General features: G+C 33.3%; 1 long non-coding RNA gene across 1 annotated transcript in view; it reads right to left on the bottom strand.

Moving 5' to 3' along the window:
* Positions 1 to 3,694: 3,694 nt before the first annotated feature.
* The window catches only part of LOC111507452 (uncharacterized), a 148,475-nt gene continuing 131,419 nt past the window's right edge, over positions 3,695 to 20,750 (bottom strand). Inside the window, exon 5 of the long non-coding RNA XR_012464422.1 lies at positions 3,695 to 5,373. This is a non-coding gene — a long non-coding RNA (uncharacterized lncRNA). The remainder of the gene's footprint in view (positions 5,374 to 20,750) is intronic.

The raw sequence follows: 20,750 nt of genomic DNA on the forward strand, positions 1-20,750 counted from the left end.
GACTAATATCGGAGAGTACCTTGTATTACATCGAATGTTTCAGTTGTCAACAACAATATTTTAAAACTCCTTTGACATCTGTCGAAGAAGTAAAGAAATAAACAATCAAAAAGGAATTATTGCGAATATATAGAATTTTTTTGTCAATTTCTGAAGACGGAGGCAGATTTTGGCCTCCGAAACGTAAAAGATGAGTATTGTATCATTTCTTAACAATTTTTTTTGATAGGCAAAATTGTTAAATACGACAGGTTACTGATAAATAGATTTTTCTTCGTGAAAAATACTTTGATTTTTACGCAGTAACTCATCGGGGTAAACTAAAAAGTTTGCCTTTCTACACTTGTATAAAGTTCTCCATTATAATTTTTATATTTTTCAGATTGTGGAAGGTAACAAATGCCCAAAAAAGGTCGATAAAAAACTGATTTTGCCTCCACAAAAAATGACTTTCGTTGAATATACAAGGAATAGTCCCTTAATTTTTTGCCGCACATTTAATAAACACCCTGTATGTACATACACAGAATAATCAAAAGATTTTATTGATAAATAACCTTTCCTTACATTATTAGTATTCAAAAAATTCAAGTATTAACCTGAGCTTGTCTCAAGTTAAACAATGTCGATATCGAATAGTTGATTTAGATTAGTTTAAGATATCACTTCTGTCAGGCGTCCCGAGACACACACGTTTTTAAACTGAGTTTCTAGAGTATCTCCGTGAAATGAAGAAATTAAAGCAATAATAACTTTGAATTAATTAATCTTCCTGGTTGAAGGAGATGAGAATAAGTCCTAGTTATTTATAGTCCGATACCTAAAGTTGTATGAAATATCGGCTCGTTAATTTTTAGTTTTCATTTTCAGGCACGTTCGAGGTATAACAAAGGGAAAACATTTGAATGAAAACTAAAAGCTTGACTCGCTTTGATGCCAAACAGCAAAACAAAACACAAAACTACAGGGTTCCAGATATATAACAATGTAGGGTTACGTTAGGAGGAAGCGATTTATTTCAGTTTCCTGAGCATTGTTTCATCTTGAGTTGGATTAACCAATACATTTCAGTTAAATTGAAGTGCTCGCAAGTATATCATTGCACTCGCTTTCTATAATCGAATAAGCCTTTATAATGATGTGATATTTCAATAAATATATGATTTTTCGCTTGAGAAACCAGTAACTAGTGGTTTCTTCCGTCTAAATTTAAGAGGTAATCAACCTTCCAGAAGTAGATATCTGTTAAAGACAATTTCTTCTAGATGCGATGCTTCAACTTGTTCCAAGGAATTGAATAATGGACAATTATGGTGAATTTGCTCGATTAGCAGGTAGTAAGTTACAATTAGGAAGTGACAATTATTAATTGTAAGTTGAACTCCCACTTTCCAATGGACACGTTCATGCAGAAAAATTAAAATTAAAAATGACGAGTAGAAGTTGGCCAACTTTTAATTTTCTTACTTTAATTATATCAAATTTTTCACTATTATGCATCTAGTGCGCAAATGATCGCTGATTGACCCATTTCAGAACAAGACAGTAGAAATGAGGGACAATCTAATGATTTTCGAATTTCACAACGAACGAACTTTGGCAAATGATGTTCTAGTAATGGCGCGACATGCTTGCGTGATTCTTTCTCGCAATTCCCCAAGTGACGCAGGTTGAGTTTTATAAACAACTGACTTGAGGTGACCCCACAGAAAAAAGTCAAGTGGCGCTCAATGGGACCTCTCCTTCCAATCTATTTGTTCGGATAATTAGTATCCAACCAGTGCCTAACTGGAGCTGCATAGTGAGGAGATGCTCCATCTTGTTCGAAGTGCAGCAAATCTTCGTCTACAGCTAGGTTGCCTTGGTCGTCTCTTTGGTTCTCTAATTCAAGCAGAATTAAAGGTTCGATAGTGTTTTCCAGCATAGCGAGATAAATGTCGCCACTTAAATTGCTTGGTATGAACAAGAGACCAATTATAGCATCGCCTAATATTCCTGCCCAAACATTCAGTTTTTCAGGATATTGAGTGTGACCTTCTCTGAATCGATGCGGGGTTCGCATCACTCCAGTGCTGACAGTTTTGTTTATTAACATTACCATTTAGCATGAAAGTACATTCATCACTTAAACAAATATTTTTTAACATTCTCGGTTCAACACGAATTCTTTCAATCATGAGTTCACAAAACTCAATTCGTCGGTCTGGATCATCATCGCCTAGTTCATGGAGAATTTGTGTTTTGTACGGGTGGAACTTACGTAATTTCAACACCTTTCAGTAGGCTCCATTGCAAAATTTTCAAGGACCTCAATTTGGGTTGCTTCATTCAGTAATCTTGGGGCATTCCTTTTTTTATTTTGCACTGATCCCGTTTCTCTAAACTTTTCAACTAAATCGCGGACGTACACGTGACTTACATTTTTGTCCGGATGCCTTTCATGAAATATTTGAGCTGTTTTTAAATAACACTGATTCTAGGAGGCAAATATGAAAATCATCTCCATGCGCTCAAGTACACTATAAACTATCGTGACAACTACAGTTGAATGACAGTACAGATCGTACAAATGATGAAAACTAATGACATTTAAAAGTCTCAAACAAACCAAAAATTATTGACTCTGACAGAACCCAAAAGCAGATCTTTCCAACTTGTTTTGCAAATTAAGTTTTTAACAAAAAAAGTATTGACAGACACTTATCATTTAAAATAATGGTAAATTTTCGTTATGTGGACACCCGGCGATTTTGAAAAAATTTTTGACTGTACTTACGTATTTTGATGCGTAGATTACGAATCCGAAAGAAAAAAGCGGCGCTCTCCCTTATTTAAAAAGTTACGGCCCTTCAAAGTTCAGAAAAGGGCAACTTTTCAGCCTTCTTTTTCACTAAATAAACTATTTAAAAACACAAGCATTTATTCACTAGGTCACCTTTACACCTTATTCCTCCTTCTTTAACACTTTTCACTTCAATAATCAACATGTTTCTTATAAAAAACTTAATTTAAAAACGAATGCTTCTCCTGGTGACATTATTCTATTTTTAGGTTAGTTACTAGTGACATTTCAGAAAAAAGTGGTTGGTATTTGCCGTCGCCTACTATTTCAAATTCGTAATACACCACCAGAAACCAATTTACGATCTAAAGAATGAAGGTAAAAAACATTTGAATTACTTCAGGAATATGGACTGCATCAGTCGTACCAACCATATCATTAACCTTAAAAACGTAAAATACAGTGATATGTAACCAAAAAGCAGCTCCGTACATTTTTTAACATTTTTATAAGAAACATGTTGATTATTGAAGTGAAAAGTGTTAAAGAAGGAGGAATAAGGTGTAAAGGTGACCTAGTGAATAAATGCTTGTGTTTTTAAATAGTTTATTTAGTGAAAAAGAAGGCTGAAAAGTTGCCCTTTTCTGAACTTTGAAGGGCCGTAACTTTTTAAATAAGGGAGAGCGCCGCTTTTTTCTTTCGGATTCGTAATCTACGCATCAAAATACGTACCTAAGTACAGCCAAAAATTTTTTCAAAATCGCCGGGTGTCCACATAACGAAAATTTACCAAAATAATAGTCCTGGAGGTAGCATTACAAATAAAAAAGTCATAGTAAGTCGGCTGATATTAAAAGTTCGTGCAGACTTTGACAATAGGCTGTATTATTGTTTAAAAAACAACGGAATGCACTTTGAACATTTACTTAACTGACAGTTTTAATAAATTTGTGGTTAAACAAAAACCTCATTAAATATTCCATTTAAGCCAAAGTTTCACAATTATTGCTTCACCCTGAACAATTATTATTTATACCATTGGATAGCATTTTTTATAGTCTTTTCAATGATGTATCACGAGTAGGGGTTTGCAATTCAAACTTTTTGAGTTTTGGTGGGTGGGGCGTAGGGGGTTGATGGGGGTGAGTTCTTTCATGTCACTTTAGTTCCCCTCATTATCCTAGAAACGGTTTCGAGCATTTTTCGATATCAGCTTTCGTTCGTGAGACCATAGCCCATTGTAAGTTTTAAAATTGACACACTGTATAGTGGATATATAATAGTTGATATTATAGAGTTTCTTTTCTCCAATAAAATCTAAAAGCTCTAGCGCTTGCGTACCTACTATTTTATTGTGACTTTTCAATTGGCAATGCATGAATGCCATCGTTTTTGCGACTTGTTTCTTGCTAATTGTTAATTGAAACTTGTTACTTGCTAATCGAGTGTGCATAAATTCACCATCATACAGAATAAAAATTTGAAAGGTACCCACTTTATGTTCTCTGGGGTTAGGATGGCAGACGGACCATGAAATAGAAACAGTTCAAATTCAATAGGCTCAATTTACCTTAAAGATGAAACCAGACGATAATTTCAAATCTATTTTGCGGGTTTGTTGGCCGTGATCAGTAGGGTTTCATGGCTGATGTTCCGACTGCGGTAGACATTACAAAAGCGAAAAAGCGACAGCCGAAGTGCTCTGGTTGTCTACAGTTAGGAGTCGAAATTACTTGAAATTCCGAGTTCAAAATTGAAAATTTTGCTTTGTTCCGAATTTGAACTCTGAACAGTTATTTTTTGGTCTTGCCACGCCTTTATGAATGATTAATATTTATAGAATTCGAAATTCTAAAAACTATGTTATTCCTCTGTTTTGCGTACAGAAATATCTCATGATATTTATTATTCCGGTAGTTGTATAGCTTTGTTGGGCAATTGCCCATAACCCATAATAATTCCGGATGCTGCTAGAGGAAATCGTGAAGTTTTTTGTTCATATGCATAGTGTGAGAGTTTTATTGTCACCACTTGAAATAATTTTTAAAATATTGAACTTATGAAGTAAACGCTGATTGAGTGAAGTATCTTAGATTTGCTCAAAGGTCAGTGAAGTTTCCCGACCATGTTTAGAAACGGATTTGAGCATTAGCATTTTTGATATCTTTATTCATCTTCGGAAATTTTTACCGGCAAATTTTGAGTTGGACAAACTCTACAACAAAAAAATGAGATACTGGGGAGGACCAACTGAAATTTAAGATGCCTCTTTTCGTACCAGGATCGATATTACAAAATGGAATAATACATTGATTTACTAAACTAGAGTTTTCATCATAACGTTCCAAATTTACTTCAAAAAAGCTCTCATCAGTTGGCAGAAACGCAAACCTTCAACACACCTGAAACTTTGCTCACCCAGTATAAAAACGGGAGGGCAAAATTCCAAGCTCGTCAAAAATTCGCCAGACGGTGACGACGGGAGCTCTCGACAGCTTTCAAATTGGAGGCTGGGCGGTATGAAACAAACTTGCACCAATATTTCTGCTAGTTTTCCGCAGCGATATAATTAGCTCATCTTTGGACAGCACCTGGAAAAACAAACAAAAAACCTAATTAAATTGCAGACATAAACAAGTGAGAAAAATTAGGATATTAGTTGAGAGGTCAAGTTAAAATAACGAAAGTTTATAATAAATTCAAATATTTTTGAGTTTATGATAGACTGTTATAGGTGCCAGCATATGCTACATTGTTTGTCTTGCTTTCTGGTTAATCATCACAACTATATCCACCATTTCGAAAATAATCTCGCAAAACAATATTTAATTTTCCAAATTCTAGCCAATCAATCGATGATCCAAATAATTGGTATATTTTTCCATTTCAACTCCAGCCACCACTTGTATTTTTTATTTGAAAACAGTAGTAGATATTGGAAACGAATAATGCTCCTTCATCAATTCAGTATATCTTGCTGAAATATGACAAATTGGGACACAAAACTGGTTAAATCATGAAATGATTATATTGATTTTTTTCGAAGAAAAGTTCTACTTTATTTCATCAAAACAGCTTTTTAATATATAGTTCCATAAATTGTGAATTTGTTGTGTTTATTAGTTTCCTCATGTGATACTTCAGCCTGGCCAACGAGTAATATTTTCTCAATCAATGTGTTTTGAGTTAAATTATTTCGATAACCATTTACAAGATTGTTAATTTTTAAGAACAGGCAGACATTTGGGATGAATACACCTGAAAAAGTGATAGAAATGTTTTTGGGTACAATTTAGCTAGTAATCCGTACACACTTCAATAGTAAATTTACATTTGATCATCAAAGACGAATTGATTGGTATAGTCTACAAAGATTACTCATCTCCTATACAAATTTTGGGTCATCCATTCATTAATAATATTATCAAAGTAATTTCCTTCAGAAAACAAAAAACATTCAAGTTATGTTGAATTTTGTCAAAGAACAAAATTGTTACAAGATTAAGTTGCATTTGTCAATAAGACATTTTCCTCACTCGTAAAATTTTGTGTTATTAATTGTATTAATTGTGAAGGTAATATTTTTCTCATGAAGGATCAGATCTTAAAAAAAACAATTTTCATCATTATATAGAAACTTTCAAAAAGAAGAAAGAAATCAAATACATACATTTTACAAAGATGTGTAGATTATGCAAAGAAGTGCAAACTATGCAAATGAAGTATCTTGGTGTTCATGTTGACAATAAATTGAAATGGAATATTGAGAAATTTATAAAAAAAATCTGCCATTGTTGGAGCACTACGCAGATGTCGAAAATTGAAACCAGAAATAGGAAAATTTTTTTTTTGACTCACATACTCTTAGCCGGATTAAATATTTATTAAATACATGGGGATCATGCTGTAAAAATACCGTCAACAAAATTTCTATTGTTTCTAAGAAAGTATTAAAAGTACTGTATCGTCTTCCATATGATATTTCAACTAACCAACTGTATTCAATAACACATTTTCTTTAGAAGAACATTTCATAATAGACACGCTCAAAACTGCTTATTTAGTGACCAATAAAAAAAATTAAATCTAACCTCATGTTAATAAAAAGTTCAGAAATTCATGATCATGATACAAGGCAACATAATTTGTTTCATCTCTTTGCTGCAAGTTCTATAATGGACAAAAAACGATTTAATCATGATTCTCTTTCTGGTTTCAATCAATTGCTTGATCAGGAAAGAAACTAGGATAAATAAAATATATTCTTTTTGTGAAAAACCAATTTAATTTCTTTGTTTACTGATTTCTCAGTTCAAATGTCCTAAATTTGTATGATGAGATTTGTGAATAGTCTTATACCACAATAAGTCTGTATGATTATTCATGCTATTATATTAACATTATTTATATATCTGTATGTACATATATATATATATATATATATATATATATATATATATATATATATATATATATATATAACACATGGATCAATAAGTCCCGAGACTAACAATGAAAAAAACATTTTTTTTACAAAATTTTTTTTTTATTCATCAACATAATCTCCTTTTAGGGTGATACAATGGTTCCAACGCTTTTCCAATTTTTCAATACCATGTTTATAAAAAAATGTATCTTTCGCTTCAAAATAAGTTTCAGTTTCAGCGATGACCTCCTCATTTGAGCCAAATCTTTTTCCCTGAAGCATTTTTTTAAGATCAGCAAAGAGCCAGTAGTCACTGGGGGCTAAATCTGGTGAGTATGGGGGGTGGGGAAGCAGATCAAAGCCCAATTCGTTTAATTTTGCCATTGTTTTCATCGACCTGTGGCAAGGTGCATTGTCTTGGTGAAAAAGGATTTTTTTTCTCTGCATGTGCGGTCGTTTTTTTGCGATTTCCTCCTTCAAACGTACCAGTAAGTCAATATAATAATCACTGTTGATCGATTTACCTTTTTCGAGGTAGTCAATGAAAATCACGCCATGCGCATCCCAAAAAACTGACGCCATCACTTTGCCAGCTGACTGCTGCGTTTTCGGACGTTTCGGACGGCTTTCGCCAGCTGTGCGCCACTCAGATGACTGCCGCTTTGACTCTGGAGTGTAGTGATGTATCCATGTTTCGTCCATGGTCACGTAACGACGCAAGAAATCTTTTTTGTTGCGAGTAAATAGCGATAAACAGCTTTCTGAATCATCGACTCGTTGCTGTTTTTGTTCCATCGAAAGCAATCGCGGCACCCACTTAGAAAAAACCTTTTTCATGCTCAATTTTTCATGAAGGATAGTAAATACACTTCCATATGATATCTCTGTCATCTCAGCAATCTCACGGAGCTTCACTTTACGATCTTTCATTACAATTTTTGTCACTTCACTCACATTTTCCGGTGTAACAGCTTCCAAAGGTCTACCCGAGCGTTCTGCGTCATTTGTGTCGGTACGACCACGTTTAAACTCGGCAAACCACCGACAAATCGTTGCTTTTGATGGACAAGAGTCCGAGTAACATTTTTCAATCCATTCTTTCGCTTGCACGGTGTTTTTACCCATTAAAAAACAATGTTTTATCAGAACACGAAACTCGGTTTTTTCCATTTTTTAAACAAACTACAAAACGACTTTACTCTAACCTCGATAACTCAGCTGTTTCTGGTCCGATTGACTTAAAATTTCGACACGTTTCAAGCAAAGGTTAGTACTCTAGAAAGACGTGGTTACTGGTTTACTAAGAGCGCCATCTCTGGGTTAGTCTCGGGACTTATTGATCCATGTAGTATATATATATATATTTATATATATATATATATATATATATATATATATATATATATATATATGTATACAAATCTTATTTACAGTAAAAATGAATGAAAAACAATAAATTGAAGATATAAATTGACTTAAAAGTTAACATGTATACGATTTTTTTGTGGGTTTGACAAATGTCATACCTTCACATAAATGTCATTTTTCAATGGGTATGATGATTTGATAATTTTTTACTGTAGAAAAAGAGTTATCGATTGATACATCTTTCATTATTATTATGTTTTTGATGTAGTTCTAGTAAATTACTATATATACTGCTGAGATTATCAATGTCAGTTTTCTTATTCATACAATCAGAAGACTTATTAATTTCCACCATTTCAAGAAAAAGGCGTTTGGAAATATTTTTTTCTGTATGTAAAACTTTGATATTAGAGTAATTTGATTTATGACCTGTTTCTATACAGTGTTGTGCTAATGCACATGATTTTTGTGTGTGCATTAGCACAACACTCTATAGAAACAGGTCATAAACCTATGATTTGTATGATTTGTAATGTTATTCAAAGGCGGAAATATTCAAAAATCATTAAATTATAGGCCCTGAAGAAGCTTCCCATTAGAAGCGAAAGCTTGGCAAAGTAAAGCAGAGTTTGATTTTTTGACTGAGAGACCCTGTTAATCCATTGTACCATATATATATATATATATATATATATATATATATATATATATATATATATATATATATATATATATATGCGTGTGTGTATGTATGTATATACATGTACATGGATGTGTATATGCATAACTTTATTATTTTCATAAATATGTGGTTTTATTGTTTTATTTTTCTATGTTACTGAATAAAGAACTTCTTTCGTAAAAAAAGTGCATGGATATATGAATTACACAGAAATAACTTTTTTTTTCATTCAGTTAGTTCTCCAAAGATTCGCAATGGAAAGTAATACATGAAATTACATTGATATAAAATTTCACAAACATGAAAAACTACGTTTACTACGAAGTTTCAGATGAAAACATTTGTCGGTAACTCCTTCAAATTCATCTTTATGAATTGTCATTGTGACGAGGCCAGATGTGCCTGTTTCGCTGAATGAACAGTCTTTCAAAGTTATCCAAAATGGTGCTGATACTGAGTGTCTTTACCCGAAACTTTAAAGTACTCGTACATCTAGAGATTGAAAGTTTTCCAAGTGGGTAAGTAAAATTGTATAGTAAGTAAAATTGTATAACAATACTCTTTCATATATTATGTTGTATAGTGTTCCTGGAGATGATATCTGTTTCATTTCCAATATGAATGTTTGTAGTAGTATTTTCGTATAATTCTATGTTCATATATTCGAAAGTAGTTGTTTCGGATGGAATTTTTTATTCCATTTTGTATCTGAGAGTAAAAACTACTTGATTTTCGCCAGGAGGAACATTCCCATTGTTTAAATTGCTTTATGATATTATATTTTTGCTAAGTACAAATAAGAATTAGCTTTACATCATTTCTATTATTTAATTATCGGCCTCAAATAATACACAAATTAGAAAAAAACAATAATCAGGCTTCTTCATACAATATGATTTTTATGGTTACTCTTCATATAAGTAGGTACCTACTAAAGAAACCGAGTTGTTGGCAAACAAAGACCCCATTAAAGGAATGGTAATCAGAGTTTCAGGTCAGTTGCATCTGAAACACGTAGAAGATACAGACTCCCACATAAGCGAAGTGGGACACAAAAATACATGCATGCACTTCAGGCATACTTTATCGCAGACAAGAAGGAAAATATCATATATTATTTCAGTGGGAGGAAGACATCTGATGACATAAAAAAGATGTGTGTGGTATAAAGCCGAACATTTATGCTGTTCATTGAAGCTGTCCCACGGGAAACTCTTTTGAATTTAATTAAGAGAAATGGACTATTGAAAACACTAGATCACAAATTAATTTGTTTTTCATTGATCATGCTTTTTCAGACGCACTGAATAGTAGAAACAATCAGTGGACGAGTCAAAAACATCTGCAAAAATAAAAGTTGAAATTCCGAGTTAGAGATCGAAAATTGAAAAAAAAACTCTTGATAAAGTCTAATGATAACTTGGTTAACATTGTTAGCATCGAAAGATAGTGCTCTGGTTCTGATGTGGTAATAGTATATTGTGTAACAAGTGCAGAAAGTAACTTATTCCATACGATGTGTGAATGTTGCGACACAATCGAATGCACACTATACTTTTTCTACGATGAAATTAACAATATATTCATTCAACTTTATACTAGATATTTGAAAACTGAATAGCTAATTATGAATGTTAATGACATTTTGCTTAATAGACTATCAACAATATATCTCTTGCCGTTGTGGTCGTCCTGTCGCTTAAGGGTAGAATTATCGTCGAAAACAATTGCTTGTATACTTTTCAGTATATGGAGACCTTGAAAACTGAGCATTCTGCTGTGCCATATTATTAAATTTGTTTATTCCAACACATTGCACTGTATACGTTTCCTCTTCTGGTAGTTTGTAGAAAAGTAGTCATAAGATAAATGTTTTATAAATTTTCTAGGAACTTTTTTTGTTCTCATTATATTTCTTAAAACAGTCCAGTCCATATACTGAATATCGCACATTTTAATTTTTTTAGGTCTTCTCATTTGCATGTTTCTGTTATTCCTGATACTAGGACAATCTACTAAAAAGGCGAAATAATACTAGAAAAAAAATATTGTAAACAATTTTGATGAATTTGTAAATCTTAATTTTTTTATTTCAGTTTCAAAAGAATTACTATATACTGGAAGTACTGTGAACTAACGTGATAGTGAAAATATAAAATAGGTAAAAGTAAAAATAATTTTTGTCAGTACTTTGTTAATGAAAAAAAAAAGACCTAGAAACAAAAAAAAACTAAATGTGTGAGATCCACATAAAGGGATCATTGAAATCTATTAAAATGGAATGAAATTATTGGCCCATTTTCAAATTTTCATTTAGTTTATATGCAAATCTAAGAGTTTGATGATTTTGTCATGGAACCCATAATCAGAACTTCACCAAATTGAATGGGACTAAATTTGAAGTGACCCTTCGAATAATAAATGAATCATCAAAATCGATTCACATCGTAATTTTCGCTGGACATGGTAATGAAAACTTCCTCATTTATTTGAAGTCGGTTAACAAATTACATACAAATCACATACTTATGACAAGAAAAAACAAAAATATGTTTTTAATAATCGTACCCAAGTATCTGTCAAAAATCAGAGGAAACATTTTTTTGAAGGTGAATGATGAGGTTTAGAAAAAACAGAGTTAGAAAGAAAGAACTGTCTGCAACGATATTATAGAAATAATAGTATATTAAAGTTATGATAATATCTATAATATTATGGTTGGATAAATTCTTGAAATGTGATTTTATAATCCGACTCTAATTGAAATACGGACAGCAAACTTTCTGCTATCTTCTACGGAGTTGTTCCAGTGGCAATGGGTATTGACATACATCCAAATGAAAATAACTAAGAGATAAACTCAATACACTGTTACGAAGTTAAGAGAATATGCAGACTGCTTAATACAAATTTACTCAGAAGGAATTTCAAATAAAATTAATGAAATACATTGTATTCAATCATGATCTGATTCCCAACTGCAATTTCCTAGATTTTTTCAATACAAAAACTTTCTCATGTATCCTTGATTTATAAGAAAATATTTTCACAAACTATAAATTCAGGTAACCAGTTTTAGGCAAATCACCTACAGTATTTTTATAGTTTTCTCCCCAACAAATATTTGATGCGAGTCTTCAAATTAATTGTATTTTTTCATTTAGAAATCGATTGAAGGAAATCAATTACCAAATAATAAATAAAACTTGCCACAGAAAAACAGAGGAGCATTTGAATATACTTTTTTTCAGTTTTATTGCTTTAATAAAGACGCACAGTAAGTTTTTTCTCGAAGTTCTTCCATGCACAGACGACAGCGATCAATTACACTTTTATTGTATGCGATGATTGTCACAACTTTTTTATTTATTAACCGATTGAAATGAATCAAACAGTAAATATAAAGTGAAGTCTACATTAGTGAAAACCGTACCAAAATCGATTGAGATGTTTTTGAGATTAGCGCGCATAGACAAACAAAAATATATTCAAATTATCTAAAAGGACAATTCGTTCAGGCCAGTTTCAAATTACTATCAATCAAATCAAATCAAAATATGCTTTATTACCCAAGATCTGAACATCTCATTGGCAAAGTCTAGTAAAGTAAAACGTTTATCTGGGACATTAAATTAACAAATATAAGCTATAAAATAATGCTTAGAGACAAGAGCAGAGTTTATAGACAGAACAATATTAAGCCCAGCTGAATAGATACAAATATAAGTACACGATAATATGAATATTGAGTAAATATAAATATACAGTGTATATCTTTAATGTCCCCTCCCTTTATTTTTTGAACGGGTCAACTCAAAAATTGAAATTTGAGATAATGAAATTAATGCATGAATACTTTATTTTGAAGTGAAATTTACAGATGAAACTTTCAAGATGGCGCCTGGGCGCCATCTAGGAAAAAAAATTAAAATTTGAAGCTCCTGACGAATACTTCACAACCCTACAATATGAAGTCAATATCTTCACCTACTACAAAATGGCGGAACATTTGATAATTTCCTGAAGACTAACACATTACTATCGATATTTCTAGAAATATTCCCTTTTATCTGCCATATGGCAATTCCAACAAAGCGATAAGGTTTTATTAAGTTATTTTTTGTTTATAAAAACGACAAAAAATGTCAGTACGATAATGAACATCATTGTTCAGTTAGAATATTCTCATTTAGTTTTCGTTTTTCCCAATATCCAGAAAAAACTAACGTTTGGACATGAATACTGGGAAACCATATTGTAGGAGCTCTACTTATTGATGAAAATATAACAGGGAAACTGTATTTGAATATGCTGGAAACTACTGTTGACCCTCTTATCACTGAAATCGTCGAAGCGGATCCTAACGAATTATTGGATATGGATATTGTATTCCAACAAGATGGAGCACCACCACATTACTCTAAACAAGTAAGGAACTATTTGGATACTACTTTTCCCGGTCGTTGGATTGGCCGTCGAAGTCCTACAGAATGATCAGATCGCTCGCCAGATTTGACACTTTTGGACTTTTTTTTATTGGGCTATTTGAAGCAAAAGGTGTACGAAACTGAACCTGCTTCAATATTGTGTATATTACAGAGAATACTAAATATTTGTCAGATATTGACGTTACTGTGTTCAAAAATGTTCGGCGTAAAATATCGGATAGGCTGTTCATATGTCAAGAAGTTCAAGGCAACCATTTCGAGCATCTTCTGAAGTGACCTCAAGTTTATTTCCTCATATTATGTAGTTAAATGTCAATATATTCAATATATAGGCAATTATTGAAAGTTCCGCCATTTTGTAGCAGGTGAAGATATTGACTTCATATTCTAGGGTTGTGAAGTATTCGTCAGGAGCTTTTAAATGATGTGTCACAAGACCCCCTTTCCATTTAAATTTTTTCCCAGATGGCGTCCAATCGCCATCTTGAAAGTTTCATCTGTCAATTTCACTTCAAAATGAATTATTCATGCATTAATTTCATTAGGTACCCCAAATTTTAATTTTTTGAGTTGACCCGTTGAATAAATAAAAGGGGGGAGGGGACATTAAAGACATGCACTGTATAATGCTTCCTAATAAAGATTGATAGCCATTTCGGGTTGATTCCAATAACTTGTTTACACAGAGCTACATGCCAATTACTCGACAAAGCCTTCGTAGAATTCGTCCACTCTATAATAGGGCCTCTAAACAGAACAGAAAACTACTTCCCTGGCTATGCAGACAGGGATCTGTTACACTTTCATTATACGTATTAATGATTGTGTGGTGGATTTTCATCTAGTATCGATAAATTTCACTCAAGAAGAAAGAACACCTGGAAATGTTCAACAAAGAAACGATAATAAATGGTTAGGTTTCAAAGCGTTCTGGCCACCCATAAAATGGCATTTAATTTGTACTATTGAGTCAATGGTATTTCCTGCACTATAAAAACTTACAACTTACTTAAGTTCACTTTTGAGAAATCACTGATTACTAATCACTTTCGAACTTTCCCATAAATTATGGAAGGGTCAATAGATGGATTTCACCGCGATTGACAGAAACAATTCAAGCAAAAAACCACAGCGATTTAGCTTTAACTGGCAACTCTTTTCACATCAACACTATATCTATCCACTAGTAAACTACTACCAAAGGGATCCCATCTGCTCATGAGAATATCCGAAAATAACCGTTCGATTATCGAGAGTCGGTCGAATGCAAGTGGCAATGACTAGCCAATAATACGAACTATAAAATCGTTCGGACTCCTTTCTGCCCAGTTCCCAAAAGAGTTAGTGGTAATTGTAAAACTGCGGTCTCGAAAAATCGATTCATCATGTGAATTGACCTATGAAATATCTAAAACTGGTTGAAAATTCATTGTGTTGGTGTTCAGAATCATTGTTCATATTCTAGCTTTACCTTTTCAGTGAAAATTGCAGTACAGCATGTAAATGATTTGAGTTTTCTGTGTTATATGTTAGGTTGTTTCAAAAGTTTCGACCATTTTAATGTCATGTATTTTTGTAGCTCCATAAATAAATATTTATTCTACTACATCGTGGTTGTAGTACTTATATACTGATCGATATAGCTTATTACTACATAATGTCGTTAATCGATTTTCAACCAACTTTTCTCTACGAATTCAAATTGGACCAAAGCTCTGCCGCAATAGCCCGAAAAATTAACCAGATATTTGGCAATGGTAGTGTTAATGAACTCACTATTCGATGTTCGTTTACAAAATTTCGTTCCGGATATTTCAGCCTCGAAGATGTGCCCCGAAGCGGTCGACCTAACGTAATCCAAGAAGAGGATTTGAGGACCCTGTTGGAGACTGACCCATCACAAACGGGGCGGGGGATGGCGAAAGAACTGGGCATCAGCTCCTATGCAGTTTTTATGGGTTGCAACGTATTGAAATGGTTTGAACGATCGACAGAAACTGTCATATTTTGAGGTCTGTTCTTTGCTTTTGCGCAATCAAAATGATCTATGCTATTTTAGTATGGGAACACTCTAGCCATTGCTCGCAAATCTTCAGTATACAGAGAAGAGCATTGAGAGTATTTCAATATGAAATTCTACAAAAAGGATTTGAAGCTTTATATCTTCTATTAATTATCTGCGAGCGCTTTCGACAGTTGGTAGTACTGTCATCTTCTGGCACTCCTCAAACTGAACTGGTCAACAGGATGACCAGTTCATTGAAATACTCAAAATAAAGGAAAATTAGTTGCATCAATCAATATATATACACACATCGGAAAAGTCTAGGGATATTTTTAAAAATGGCAATAATTTTTTTTTAGATCGCTTTAGGGAAAAAAAGTTGACGGGTGATTATTAAACGAATGTAACTTACAACAAAATTTATTAAATGGTCAAAAATACTGAGTGCGCATATAAGCAAAACTAAAAAAAATATGGCTCTTCTTTGGCACCCCGAAAAAAAATCATAATACAAAAAAAATTGAAATCAGTACAAAGTATGGCCTCCACGCTGGTTTATTACGGCCCTACATCTATCGTGCATCGACAAAATGAGATTGTCAATGTCTTGTTGAGGTACATTTGACTATTCTGCGATTAAAAGCTCTCTCAATTGAAACGTTGTGTGAATGTTCCCTATATGCGGAGTAATTCTTCGTTGAAGCATGTCCCACACATGCTCGATGGGATTCAGGTCCGGTGATTGTGCTGGCCATGGCAATACATCAACTCCTTCGTTGGTGAGCCAGTCAATCACTAGACGCGCGACATGTGGACGAGCATTATCGTGCATTAGGTGGAAGTTTTCACCAACAGCACCAGCAAACGGACGGACGATAGGTAGAAGAATGGTGTCGAGGTACTGTCGAGCTGTGAGGGAGCGATTTGGAAAAACGAGATCGGTTCTGCCGCTGATCATGATTCCGCCTCATAGCATTACTGTACCACCTCTGTATGTGTGGACTTCCTGGACGTGTCTCAAACTTTCATTATTTCCAGGTCGTCTCCACAGTCTTACTCGACGAGAATCTGGATGAAATCCAAATCTGGATTCGTCTGTAAACAAAACTGTGGCCCAATCATTTGCAACCCAGTTTTGATGTTCTTGACACCACTCTAATCTTCTACCGCGATTGCCTCTCGACAAAGGTGGACATCTAAGTGGCCTTCTGTTGTGGAGATCTGCTTCATGCAGTCGATTTCTGACAGTATCACGACCAATGGTTACCTGGTGCGTCTGCTGCAACACGTTAACCAACTCAGGTGCTGTGATTGTCGGTTGTCTTCTTGCGGTTAAGACAAAAAATCGGTCTTGAACTGCAGTTGTAGCGCGTCCTCGCCCTGGATGTTGTTCGGCTGGACTGCCAGTTTCCCGGAAACGCCGCCACAATCGACTGATAACACTTTGGGAGACCCCCAAACGAAGAGCTACATCATTTTGTCGCATGCCACCTTGAAGAAGCCCTACAGCTCTATTCATCTCAGCCAATGGTAAGTGATGGCGTTCCATGTTAAAGCACAATATTTCCAGTTTAATTGCTGAGCAAGAACTGTATAGAATGTACAAACTCGACACTTTCAGATTATTCATTTTAGCCGAAAACCTATAGTTTGTAAAAAACTTGATAAAAGATTAGTTACCGTTTTTGCAGGCTTTGTTCAACCCATAGAAATCTACAGGGTGGTCGAGTGTACCAATTTAATCGAAATTAAACGACCTCATGCATTCATTTTTATGATATTTAGTATGTTACAAAAATATCCCTAGACTTTTCCGATGTGTGTATATGACAGCACGACCAGCTGTCGAAAGCGCTCGCAGATAATCAAATAGAAGTCACAGAGCTTCAAATCCTTTTTGTAACTTACATTAATAGTAAAATACTGAAAATAAAGAAAAAATTAGTTGCATCATCCAAATATATATATATATTGAAAGGTCAAATTTAGTTGACTGGCTATTATATAACTATAGATTATTTTTGAGTTGGGTATTTCAGTCAATATCTGCGGGCTATGGAAACACTATTTTTTGTTATTCAAGCTTTCGGAAATATATTTTTTTCCTTTATCAAGAATATCTACAAAATAAATATCATGCGAATATTATACAGTAATAGATATGTTACAAAAGACTCACCAAAGTTAATTCATTATATAAAAACGATCAATAAAATTGAACAAATAATTTCAATATCATATCACTTATAATTTTTCACTTTCACTTACATTTAAATCTCACTGTTTGTGCAAATACTATAATAATCACATTTTCTCTGGTGCTGTAACAAAATTTACAACGTCAAATTTTGCATTTGACTTTTCGTTTTTATGTTTGGATTTATATCCTTTTTTTATCTTCATCTTTTTCAATCGTTTCATTAAAAATGGTGATGCAGCAGTATTTGATAAAGATGATTCACAAAACTTGTGAATGGTAGATATGTCACTTGATAATCAAGAGTCACATGCTTCTTACCGAAGTGAAGCTCTGTAATAGGACCATACTCTTTGGCCAGAAAGAAGTGTGCAAGTTATGCAATATCGCAAGTTTTCTCAATAGATATAGTCCAGAAAATATTTTCTCTCTGATGATCACAAACACTATCTCATATGCAAGCATAGCACATAAAACTGGTAATTCCTTGGGTAGACACATGAAGAAAAATAAGTCACAGATAGACAAGGATAACAGATCTGGTGTCAACAAACTATTATGCGGATCATGTCCGGATAGTAGAAGTTTTGGACTGTGGAAGACGATCACGATTTTAACAATGTGTACGACATACTCCATGTAGAAGGTAAGGGATAGATGTTGAACCTGCTGGAGTCTCAGGAAATTAAGGGAATATGTTCGAGTTCCCGGCTGAACGACCAACAGGAAGTTGACCACTCACCATTGTTGATTCTTTTTTCATACTACCAATAAGGTTCATTCATAATCAAAAATGTATCTGCTGTTCAATAACTGAGAGTGTAATTGGTTCACAGATTCTACCTGTTATCGGTTTCACTATTAACCAATCAAGTTAGGTACCAACGATTGTTGTATATAATAATTGTAGCTTGGTGTGTAATATTCATTTATACCGAGGAAACTACGATGTTAACGAAACACGTCTATAGAAATGAAAATGTTTGTGAAAATTGTTTAAATAATATCATAAATTACTTTTCATCAAGAAACGGGTTACTCCATTCATACAAAGTTTATATGAAAATAGTTGTTTCGAGAGGGTTTTCTCTTCCAGTTTGTGCCTGAAAGTCACTTCTTTGCAAGACCTACACATCTTTGTAAATGCTTCATTTTGAAATTAATTGCTTCTTCTTTTCTTTGGAAGATTCTAAAATTTTTTGTAGCAAGATGGACTAGTAGAAAGTCAAAAACTTTATTTCTCTAATAATTAGTCACTCTTAAAAAATATACCCCTTTCAATTTAGACTTCTTCATGTTCAGACAAAGATTAAATTTAGGGGTAAAGATTTTATCAAACTTTGATGGAAATATTTATTTCCTTAGTTGATTTTTTATTTCGATGTTTTATTTTCAATAGGAAATAAATATAAAAAAATACCCATCAAATATCTGTGATAAATATTCATCTTTCATTAGAATTTCATAACGCAATTTGGATTTGGTTATCAAGTTGATATGTTTTCAATAGTAAGAATAGAAAAGGTCATGGAAGTAGTATACAATATACCCATTGAGAGTAATTTGCTCTTTACAATGTTATACTATTATTTCTTGGAACTTCACTTCCGGTACGAAAAACAATAATAATCCATATGGCGAATGGAAGGTGATAATCAACCATTATATAAACCATCTGATTAAAAAACATCACATTCAAAATAAGTTTACATTTACTTTGATTTTGAACAACAAAAATTGTTTTTGTTCTGTCTGGGTCTCGTTCCTAAAAGTGCAGAATAATCTGTCGTTATTCTCTAAATCCTGACTGTACAAACTCCGGTCCTTATAAACATTCTTCAAGACATAATATAACATAAGGTTTTGCCTAATTCGAACCCATTTCAAGAAATTGGAAAACAAAAACTGGAAAAGCAGGGTGTGATAAAAGGAAATCTGTGTAGATGTCTGACAGAATATCATCAGTTTCTTATACAGCATGAGTCTTCAATTTATGATTTTTGTTTAACACATTTCAGTTGAATATTCCTCTATCTCACCATTCCATGCAACAACTAATCAATCAATCAGTGAATAATGATTATAGTGAGATGCCTAGGACGATAAACTTACCAGACGTTCTGTTTTCACATATGAATAGGAAGATTGAAACCAACTGCAGTTCCATCATTATTCTGAATTGCTTTGGCTCTACAAACTGGCCTAAATCTCATTCTCATAACTCGATTCATTGTACGGATCGTTTGAATTGAACGGATTCATTATTATAGTTTCAGCTTAGTCATTCCGGTAAAGTACCGCGTGGGAGTCATTCCGAAACATAATGAGATATAGGAATGATGTAAGAGTTCCAGGAAATGCTATGCTTCAACACTAATATACTTATTGAAATTGCGTTCCGATAAAGTTGTCTTACGAATAAAGTCAGTCTTTATTTATCAGTATTTAAGAAAACGTCACTCTTAGTAATACTTTATTTTGAGATTTTCATTAAACAATTTACAAAATCTCGACACGTGTTTCACTATGTAATAGATTCTTCAGACGCGTTAGTACAGTTTTTATGCTGGAACTTTTCAGAGGTCGTTCTGTGAAGGAATTGACCGATACATGAAGAAAATGCATGATGACATCCATTTAAGTAATAGTCACAATATTTTGGTAACTTTGATAACATATCGCAAATGTCACAGAAAAGTATTACTAAAATAAGTTATAGGCCTAGTAGGAAAGTCAGTCATTTCAATCGGGTTATGGTACTATACTCAGTACTCCTACCATATTAGAACAATTCAAACTCTCTCTTTCGTTTGACACATATTATGTATAGTATTCTGATAGT

This window comes from Leptinotarsa decemlineata, unplaced genomic scaffold (assembly GCF_025532065.1).
Source record: "Leptinotarsa decemlineata unplaced genomic scaffold, Ldec_3_MD MMD2_P_RNA_scaffold_9, whole genome shotgun sequence".
Taxonomy (NCBI): Eukaryota; Metazoa; Arthropoda; class Insecta; order Coleoptera; family Chrysomelidae; genus Leptinotarsa; species Leptinotarsa decemlineata.